This window comes from Lucilia cuprina, chromosome 2, assembly GCF_022045245.1.
Source record: "Lucilia cuprina isolate Lc7/37 chromosome 2, ASM2204524v1, whole genome shotgun sequence".
Taxonomy (NCBI): domain Eukaryota; kingdom Metazoa; phylum Arthropoda; class Insecta; order Diptera; family Calliphoridae; genus Lucilia; species Lucilia cuprina.
The window spans coordinates 47,229,527-47,241,051 of NC_060950.1; the positions used below are offsets into that span (position 1 = coordinate 47,229,527).

Here is an 11,525-nt window from a genome sequence, read left to right on the forward strand (position 1 = left end):
AACTTCAAAACTAATTTTCCTTAGTTGGTCTTCTGAAAGTCTGACACAATTCTTGATGCTGTGTTTTCGAGCAAAGATAATATATACAAGCTTCCACATCATTAACAGCAATAGGTGATGGTAGGATAGTTTGTTTTTTTTCCTGGATCGCCTTGTATGATGGTAATATATTGTGTCCTTTTTCATGCAGAGCTTTCCTTAATATTTGGTACTTATTTCGACTGAGACCCAGTTCCAACATAAGCGCTATTGCTTCCTCTTCAGTAAAATTTGATTGTGATGTTGGAGTTGGTTTACTTTCCACAATTCGCTTAAGTCGTTTTGGTGATGCATTAGGAAGAATAGTTGCAATATGTACGGCATCCATAGGTTGGTTTTCCTTTTTCAGCATTTCGTTAAATGTATCAGCAATTTCCTCATTTGAGATTGAAAAAAGTTTTTGTGTGACCCTCTTTTTTTGACCTTGAACATAAGTCTTCGTATGACTTGCAAGGCGCTCCTGCTGATGTGTTGTAAGTTGAGATTTCCGTAGTAGTTTCCATCCAACTACAAAATTTTAACTTTACAAAAAATAAAAATTTTATAAAAGTAAAAATTGTAAAAATATACTCATGGTGTAGGGTATCATATGGTCGGCCATGCCCGACTATACTTTCGTACTTGTTAAATATATAAACTTTTTTAAGGGTTTATGGTTAAATGTTTTACTTAGACTAAATTTATAAAACAAAAATAAAATATATCCCATTTTTTTGGCGTCAAAAAAATGGACACATTTGTTAACAAAAATAAAGGATTTTGTTGCTTTTCCTTTTGCTTTAATAACTGTACTTAGTCTTCGAGGCATGAGATTCCACAAGTTTTTTTTGTTGCGTTAGATGAAATTTTCTGCCACTCCTCCATTATAAAGGATCAGCATATCACTATTGATAATTGTCCTTTTTCGAATCTGGCGGTCTAGATGCTCCCACAAACGTTCGATTGGATTTAAGTCCGGTGATTGGGGAGGATGATCCAGTACTCCAGAAAATCCAAGAACCTCGCAACCCCAATTTCTGGTTTGTCAAATTGTTTCTCAAAATATTCAGATAATCAGTATTTACTGTATTCTCAATAAAAATCAAACTTCCATACATCCCCACGATTAATCGTTGTTCGGTTAATCGATTAATTTTTGACGATTAATCGTTCGAATAAATGAAAATTGTCAAATTTCAAATAACGAATAAACCGAATAATTTCTATCAATTAACCGATTAAGAAAAACTCACTATTTAGCAGTAAAATTATTATGTATTTTCTACAAAATTTAATATTGTTATAATTAATTTTCTTCTTTTCTTAATATCTTAATCAATTTTCTATAATAAAGAAAATTTATTTGATGATTTTTAAAAAGAAATCATGGAAATAATTATATCGCATTTATTTTTACAACCATTTTTTTTTGGGAACATTGTTGTGTTCTTAAGTATTTTTAAAAAGTTTTCAGCAACAGTTATAGTGGAACGTATGATTTCTAGAACTCGTTGAAAATCTTAAAAACAGTAATGTCTTTATATAGAAAAGCTTTTAAAATAAACAGGAATAATTTCAAGCATTTGATAAAAAACCAAACAAAGAATTGAAGTGAAAGAAGTGAAAATAATATTTTTGTTTATAAACCGTGCAAAAGTTATTTTCAAACATGAAAAAATCTATGAGTATAGGAAACTGTGGACCATTAGTATTAACTCATATAATCAGCTCTTATACTCCTGTAAAAGGACTTTAAAGTTTAAAAACATCCAATTTCAAATGAGGGAATTCCAAATTTATATTAAAAAGTTGGTATTAATATTAATTTCAAATGAAGCTGAGTTCCTCCGCTTCGAAATAATATAATTTATTTCAAATCGTCAAGATCATCAAGAAGGAATTGGAAATCATAAAGAAAGTTAAAAGCTTTTGAGTCGAAAATGAAACCTTTTTAAATTTAATTTCTTTTTGTTTTTTTCTAAGTGAGACAGGTAAATAATACAGATAGAATGTACAGATTCTATGCTTTCATTTGATACCAATATTAGCATTATAAAATACATATAAATACTTTAAATATTCGTTTGTAGTCCTTTAAACTTTGAAATCCTTTTATAAGGACATAAAAATCGGAGTACGCAATTCTATAAGTGGAATCTTTTTTCACATGCTTATCAACTTTTCCATTTATGAATGTTTTTTTTTTTCAAAATTGTTACAGGGTTTATATGAAGAAAATTATTGTTAAAAGCAATAATAACATCTAGTTTCCTTTTATTCCAATAACCGAATAATTTTTAATTATCCGATTATTAACCGGCTAACGTAAAACCTCAAATAATTATTTGTCGAATAAACCGAATAAGACAAAAACCCGAACAATTGAATATCCTAATCCCCACACCATTACCGAACCCCCTCCGTACTTAACCGTGGATATTAATTTTGTTCGGCATACTCATTTTTTTGTAATCCATACTTTTACGTTTTTTTTCTAACCGAACACCTCAAATTTACATTCGTCGCTAAACAGGACATTATTCCAAAAAGAAGCATCTTTGATTAACAGTAGATATTAGTGGCTTCTTTCGTGGGTATCGACCATATAACTCATTTCCATGTAATGATCTTCGTATTGTACTGGTACTTTCCACAAAAAGTTTACTAATCCGATTGCAACAAATTAAAATCAACAACATTTCTGAATAAAATACAAAAAATTAAACAACCAAATACTTATAACGGATTTTTTACAGTACTACCTCGTTAAAATTCCAAAGATGTAATTTGTAAACTTTTTTCATAGCTTAATTACTTAAGTTATTGCAAAAAAGTTTCTAGTTATTTTAAAATTAAGTAAATAACAATGTAATAAAACAAAAAAACACACAAATTTATAATTTATTTTTTATCCCATGCAGAAAATTACAGCTTTATTATAACAAAATGTTTTGTACACAATATTTTGACGCTCACAGTATGTCTATTCCGGGTCGTTATGAAATTCTGAGTAGATTATATAGTGTTTTAGTTTATAATTTCTTTAATCATTTATATAAAATATTATAATAAACGCAGTTTTATTTATAATGTAGTACTACCAATTTATGAATATTTTTAACGATGTAAACTGATATAATAACTTTTTAAAGTGCAAATATTTTTACACATTAATATCTCACATTAATACAGATTTATAAAAATGTAAATAACAAATCTATTTTTTTCGATTTACAGGTAATTTATCAAAATTTGTGTAAATAAAAATTATTAAATTCAATCAAAACAAATAATTACATAAAATATTTAATTTAACAGCTTACGTTCCATATGAATTTTTATTTCTTTTAAATAACTTTATCTTTTAATTACCTTTATGAAACAATTACAATTTTTTCAATTATATTTTTTAGTATAATATATATAAAACATCAAGGTAACGATGTTATATGGTGGAATTCTTCTCTATTGATTCATTTCACTACGCAGAAGCAAAATATATTAAGGGTGAATATGAATTTATTAGGTAAATGCACAGTTTATAAAAGGGATGAAGCGCGAAACAAATAGTGTAATATGGGTTTAAATATATTAGACTTATTCGACCATTTAATTGTTAGAAGTATTTGTACCCTCCACCACAATCACACAGTGGTTTAAAAACTTTTATTTTTGGAAATAATTCGGTTTTTTGGAACTATTAGATATATCGCAAAAAAGTCATATTTATATGTTTTCAAGTTGATTGATAGTTGAAGGTGATCGAGTGCGGAATTGGGAAAAAAGATTTACTTCTTTCCTTAAGTTATATTGTCCCTATAAAAACGTTCTTCATTGAAGAACAAAGGGGGTATGGTAGACCGTTCTCAAGTCTACCCAGTGGATGAAAAAGACCACCGTGATAAAAGGGATGAAGCGCGAAACAAATAGTGTAATATGGGTTTAAATATATTAGACTTATTTAATTGTTAGAAGTATTTGTACCCTCCACCACAATCACACAGTGGTTTAAAAACTTTTATTTTTGGAAATAATTCGGTTTTTTGGAACTATTAGAAATATCGCAAAAAAGTCATATATATATGTTTTCAAGTTGATTGATAGTTGAAGGTGATCGAGTGCGGAATTGGGAAAAAAGATTTACTTCTTTCCTTATGTTCTTCATTGAAGAACAAAGGGGGTATGGTAGACAGTTGTCAAGTCTACCCAGTGGATGAAAAAGACCACCGTGATAAAAGGCCGTCAAGGCAGGTGCTCACGTTAAAACTCTCGACATTCCTGTCCCTATAAAAAATTAGACGCATTCAAAGTTGCAACATTTTCTTTTATAGAAAAAAATTATTCGTGACTATATACAAACTATAACATATAAATATGTTCCCAAAAATGTACTATGTATTTCACACGGTAAATAAGGTTACAATGATCCTAGCAAAAATGGGTCAAAGGAGTTCAATAGCAATTTCTTCATTATTTCCAAAAAAAAAAATATTATTTTTAAATAATTATTTTTTTACGATTTCCTTGAAGGCCTTTATTATTAGTTATCGGATAATTCAAAATTATTCTTTTAATCGAAAAAGAGGCAAGTGTATGTTGTTTTAATAGTTATTTCTTTTCTACAATATTTTTCTTCTAATAACAAACAAAATTTAAATTTTCCACTACTTTAAATTCAATTCTTTTATTTTTTTCTCAAATATTAGAAATTATTTATTTTCATGTGAAATCCTCTTCTATATAAAGAAATTAAGTTTATTAAATTCAGAATTCATACGTTCCAATGAACTAGTGTATAACTATGTATTTCTGAAGAACTTATTAGAAATTCTATAGAAATTGTTCCTTAAAATTGGATGTAGAAGTAAAAGGCGATATAACTATTTTCAATATTTTTTTTGGAAATCTGAAATGATTCTGCATAACATTTTCAAAAATATAAAAAAATATTTTTTTGCCACGTCTAGAATACCTTCACCTTCGTGAGGTGAAGGGTATATATAAGTTTGTCATTCCGTTTGTAATTTCTATAATATAAATTTTCGACCTATGAAGTATATATATTCGGGATCCTTATAGAGTTTTTTTTTTGTTATGTATGTTTAGATGTCTGTTGTGTATTTTTATTTCGTTTAGCGTTGTTGTTGTTCATTTTGTTTAGCTTTTGGTGTAATAATAATGTAGTCGGAAAAAAAATTTTTAAACTAATATGTTCAAAATACACTATGGTGAAGAGTATATAAGATTCGGCACAGCCGAATATAGCACTTTTACTTGTTTTTAATTAATTTCCAATACAAAAATTGCATCCTACTTCCTATATTAACAAAAGAAATATCATTTTATTCAGCATTTTATTCTATTAATTAATAACAAAATCACGTCGGTACATAAAAACAATTAGGAAAGTATAGTCGGACATGGCCGACCATATAATAACCTACACCATGATATTTTAAAAATTTTTATTTTTTATAAAGAAACTTTTATGTTGAATATTACCATAATTCCAAAATATTTAAGCAATTTGTTGATAAAAAAAACTAATTTTTTATCAACAAATGCACGGGGCTAGGGTCTAAAAAGGGCCGATCCTTGCGAAAATCTACAGTGTTATTTATACTTATATAAAACTTATTTGTGAAAATTTTTATAGAGATAATAGAATATTTGACGTTATTATGGCATAAATAGTTCAAATCGGGAGGTACGGTTGTATGGGGGCTAGGTGAAATAATGGACCGATTTCAACCATTTTCAATTTCATTTTCATCATATTATCTTGAAAATTGCGGCCTGTACCTTGCGCACAAGGTTTATATGGACATCCAGCCGGACAAACGGACGGACATGTCTTAATCGACTCAAAAAATTATGAATCGATCGGTATACTTTAAGGTGGGTATTGGACCAATATTTTTGTATGTTACAAACATCAGCACAAACGTATAGTACCCTTCCCACTATAGTGGTGTAGGGTATAATTAACTTTTTTTTATAAAAATCTATGAAAAACAAGTCCGTCTGGCTGGTTGGCTGTCCATGTAAATTTGGCACATACGCTTCTTTTGGCCCAAAGACGAAGCCTACGAAAATGGTTAAAATCAGTCCATTATTTCCATACAACATACACCGTACCCCCCAAATAGGGCCTTTTGGCTTATAATTAATTTAAATGATCTATTATGTTAACAAAAGTCGACAAAACTTTGTTTTATAGAACTTTAAATGCCACTACTGATTTTTGTAATGATCGGACTTTATTTGACCCTATCTCCATACTCCCCTTCAGAAAATGACTTAAAGGTCAATATTCACTTACAAACACTAATAACACTTTTAAATTCTACATAGAAGAAGACCTAACTCCCCATACCAACATTTTTAAGGATAGGTCCATATTTTGCCATTTGAGCCGTCTTGTAAAAAATATCTTTTTTTGCCGAAAAAAAAGTAAAAATATTCCGAAATGAAGTTAAAAAAAAAACAAACAAATGCTTAATTTTTTTAAATGAAGCATTTGGTTAAACAAGTATTCATTCATACTTGTTTAACAATAAGTTTGTGTTAATCGGTTGATTGATTACATTTACATTTGAAAGAGGTCCATTAATGGGGGTTTTACTATTGACAGTGCTAATTTATATAGGGATTAGGGTTATTTATACATACATATGTGGACAAATTCTGATAAAAGTCTGTAGGAAGATTTCTGTTCCTTATTTATTTAAAATTTTATAGATCTACTTTTATTTTAAAGCCACGATCGGTAACTCCTATACACAGTGTTTTTTGGCCGTTGCCAAATTTAAGATTAATCACACGCATAGACAACACAATTCAGTCTCATTTGAGCTGTCATAGAACAGGGTTGTGTCGTCGCCTGCTTCTTGCTTTTGCAATGAAAATGAACGAAAGTCTATTAATGAAGGGATGGATAATACTAATTATTGTTCTGCTTTTTTAGTATCTACACTACATATTTAGTAGTTTTTAGAATTATTAACTTTTTAAAATGTTTTTTCTTTCAACATAATTTGCAAATTATAATAAGTAATTAACCAAAATTTCATGTACTTTTGTTTAATTTTTACCTTAAATATGTATATATTTAATTACAAATATAGTTAAAAGGCTCAAATTTGTGTTTTTCTATACATATATTTTAATATTTAAAATAAATATGTGCAAAAAAGGGCAAAAAATATTTGCTACTTTTAAACTAAAAAATATTAGTTTTGTGTTACATTAATATTATTTCTAAATATCAGTTTTTTAAGGCAGTACTGAGCTTTAAAGTCATTTTCTGAAGGGGCCTTATATGGGGGTAGCGTCAATTATAGATCGATCTTCGTAAAATTTTGTAGAACGATTTTGATTCCTACAGGTCATGTTTATATCGAATTTCATCGCTTTACTCGTTTTTTTAGCCCAGTAATTAATTTTTTGATGGGGATATTATATGTAGGTAGGGTCAATTAAGGCCCGATCTACATAAAATTTGGTTAAGAGATTTTGGCTTGTGAAAAACTTACTCATAATTAACGTTAAAGTCGTTTTGTGAAGTGGACCTCATATGACTTGTATAAACCTTACTTCTGTGTAATTTCATTGCTATAATCCTATTTTTAAGCCAGTAATGAGTATTGAAGAAATTTTATGGGGGGACTTTTTAGGGGGGCTAGGGTCAACTATGGACTGTTCTACATAAAATTTGGTAGAGAGATATTGCCTAGTATAAAACTTATTTCTGGGAAATTTCATCGCTGTACTCGTATTTTGAAACCAGTAATAAGCGTTAAAGTAAATTTATGAATCGGACCTTATATAAGGGGTAGGGTCAATTATAGACCGATCCGCATAAAATTTCATAAAGAGTTTTTGGCTAGTAAGACACTTCCTTCTGTAAAATTTCATTTAAGTCATTTTCTGAAGGAGACCTTATATGGGGATAGGGTCAATTATGGACTGATCGAAATAAAATTTAGTAGAGAGGTTTTAGTTAGTATAAAACTTACTTCTGTTAAATTTCATCGCTATAGTCGTATTTTTAAGCCAGTAATGCGCGTTAAAGTAATTTTATGGATGGGACTTTTTATGATGGGTAGGGTCAATTATGGACCGATCCACATAAAATTTCATAAAGTAATGATTTGGCTAGTATAAATCTTACTTCTGTTAAATTTCACCGCTATAGTCGTAGTTTTAAGCCTTTAATGAGCGCACAGTGGTATAGGAAAAAAGGGAAATAATTCTGTAACTTCTAAACGGTTAATCCGATTTTAATGAAATTTGGTATGCACAAAGAGGAGGTGTTGTCGAATTTAGACCTTATAGGCCATCCAGGGGCCCGGCGGGGGGTCCTCAAATTAGGACACCTCGGCTATGTTAGTTCCGATTAAAAAATTTCGTATATGGAATCTCCTCGCGGGATCCAAATATTACCGATTTTCGCCATTCAGCTTTCCAAAAAGTATAAATTCTATATACATCTTCTTAGAAACTTTTTAGATAACCTAAAAAGAAAAAGATACTCTTTTCCCAAAAAAAATGGCAAAAAATCGTTTTTTTTTTTAATTTTTAAATTAAAATGCCTATAACTTTGGACTCAGTCATGATCTTTACATAATTCTTTCACTGCTTGATATTTAAACTTGTTGTTAAGCGAATAAAAAAAAAATGGCGAAATATGGGAATAATGGGAATAATGGGAATATTTGGACCCGATATTATCCAAAAACTAAAGTAAGGACGGTAAAAATTTTAAATTTTTAATTTTCAAATGCGAATATCTCCTAAACTATAAGAGATAATTTACTGCTACGACGACATTTTTTATAGTGCCCAAATGAAGAAATAGGATCGTTTTAAAATTTTAACATAGCCGAGGTGTCCTAATTTGAGGACCCCCCGCCGGGCCCCTGGTTGGCCTATAAGGTCCAAATTCAAAACCTAAACTCGAAAACACCTCCTCTTTGTTCATACCAAATTTCTTTTTCCTATACCACTGTGCGTTTGTAAGGCTCTTTTTACGATTAATCTTTTATTTTTTATCCCTAAAAAATAACAAGTATTTATTTGATATATAAAAATAGTCTTTATTTATTTCTTTTTTATAAATTAATATAATTTTGTAAAATAATCGGTATCACAGTAGTCCATATCTAAAAGATAAAGTAAATCTTTAAATTCATGAATATTTTCAAATGCTAACGTTTTGTAGCAAATCCAACGTTTCCTTATAGTAGATAAAACAGGATCTGAAGATAGAATCAGATTATTAAAAGTATCTTCATTTTGAGACTCCCTAGAACACTTCCTTGAGCTAAACTGATGAATATGCTTAAAGTCTCTATTCCTCGATTCTTGGGGTTCTTCTGCAAGCTCTCCTAAGGCAGAATATTATGTTCTATGATGACCTTTCCATGACATAATATCTTGTGAACTGTAGGTGTCATTTCTTTCCAGGGATATAATTCCAAAAGTAAATTAGAAACTTTTGTAGAATACTCTCCAAATTTTGTTGCGTTCACTTTATGCTTCCTATTTATCGCCATTAGAATAATATTGACCTTTTGCAGTAAATCCATATTAATTCTGGTTATTTCGGAAGTAGTTTCAAAATGTTAGAAAAAAAGTCTAGCGGTATTACCATCGTTTGTGCTTCCATATCCTGTGAGTGGTTTATCAATATTTAATCCCATCCGCTTTTTAATTCCTCTTGAATTCTTCTTTTCTCACTGGCTCTCATTTCCATTAACTCCATATTGTTATTTGCACTTTTGTTTGCATTTTCCGGTATGCTTCTGTACTTTAAATCATATGCTAAATGTAGAAAATGTTCCAGAAATCGTATGCGAGCATGTAGGGTGGATATTCCAAATTGTAATGTTTCCTCATTTATTGACCTTTGCTTGGAAATATTCGAAAATTCTGATTTTTTATCACCACTTATGTAGCAGTACTGTGGCGTTATAATATTTTAATATTTAAAAATACTTTTTGAAAATAATACTTTGTTTCTTGAAATATTTTTAATCAAAATATCTTTGCATTTTATATTAATAAGTTTTCTGCTTTTGAAAAATAATTTTTCATTCTTCTTTATAGTTTTGATTTCGAGTGTTCGTAAAAAATTTTTCTTTTTTTATTTTTAAATAAATTATTTTTTATATAAAATATAAAATTTAGTGTTTGAGTTTTATTTATTTTGCCTAACTCATTAACCACTTAAATTGGTGACCCCGCAAACGCAAGAGCCGCAAGCATGTCTGTGAACAGCTGCATCGCTTCCACCATCAAATGAAATAGCTCGAGTTTCCGTCAAGGTACCGCCATTTTGGAAGACGAATCCAGCCTTATGGTTTAAGCAAGTGGAAAGCCAATTTATCACCGCTGGAATCACCTCGGATTCAACAAAATTCCATACTATTGTTGGATCTATCGAAGCTAATGTTCTGTGTGAGGTAAGCGACATCATTCTTCAACCCCCAGAGACGAATATGTATTAAACACTTAAACAACGGCTACAAAAACGCTTCACTGATTCAGAAGAAAAGCAGTTAAAGAAATTGTTACGCGACATAGAGTTGGGAGATAAAAAACCCTCAACACTTCTACGCGAGATGTCTACATTATCTTCTGGAAAAGTATCAGACGAACTTCTAAAGAATTTGTGGATGCAACGTTTGCCAAAGCAAATGCAAGCAATTCTGTCCGTAAGTAGCGAATCTTTAAATAGATTGGCGCTTATGGCAGACAAAATCGCTGACACATCTGAATCCTGGGAAGTGAATGCCATAGCTGGTTCATCAACGTTGCTAATAGTGCCATAGAGAAGAAAATTGATGCACTTACTAAACAAGTTGAAGCTTTATCTCGAGGTCGAGGTCGTTCAAAGAGAAGAGTTCGCTGTAATCAACAGCCGCGCACTAGAGAAGCATCTGAAGGTAAGAAAGCCAAACCCTACTGCTGATACCATTTCAAATTTGGCGAAAAAGCTACTAAGTGTGTCCAGCCATGCACTTTCTCCAGTCCACATTCTAATTCGACGGAAAACTACTAGGCTCCTCGTCCACGGTGACAGACGAGGCTAGCCGAGAACTTTGTCGCCTTTTTCTTCAAGATCGAATACTAAATAAAAAATTCCTTGTCGATACTGGCGCCGACGTTTCTGTTTATCCTGTCACATCTTCTCAACTTGAACAAAATCCTGCCTCATTAAAATTATTTGCTGCAAATAAATCAGTTATCAAAACATATGGAAATAAATCACTAAATTTAAATTTGGGCTTAAAGCGAAATTTTCGGTGGACTTTTATTTTGGCTGACGTTGAAAAGCCGATAATTGGTGCCGATTTTCTAAGCCATTTTGGATTATTGGTGGACATTAAAAATAATCGTCTGATTGATAATGTTTCCCAGTCTCAAAGTGAAGGATCATTGTATTATAAAACTACCCCTTTGACAATTAAAACTATCCAAGATGAGTCATATTTTTCCAAATT

At 30.3% G+C, this 11,525-nt stretch overlaps 1 protein-coding gene across 1 annotated transcript in view; it reads right to left on the reverse strand.

The window, feature by feature from the left end:
- The window catches only part of LOC111688633 (cyclin-dependent kinase 5 activator 1), a 173,955-nt gene extending 170,429 nt beyond the window's left edge, over window positions 1-3,526 (reverse strand). Inside the window, exon 1 of the mRNA XM_046945155.1 lies at window positions 3,391-3,526. The gene's annotated coding sequence lies outside the window, so the exon portion shown is untranslated. The remainder of the gene's footprint in view (window positions 1-3,390) is intronic.
- Window positions 3,527-11,525: the final 7,999 nt, after the last annotated feature.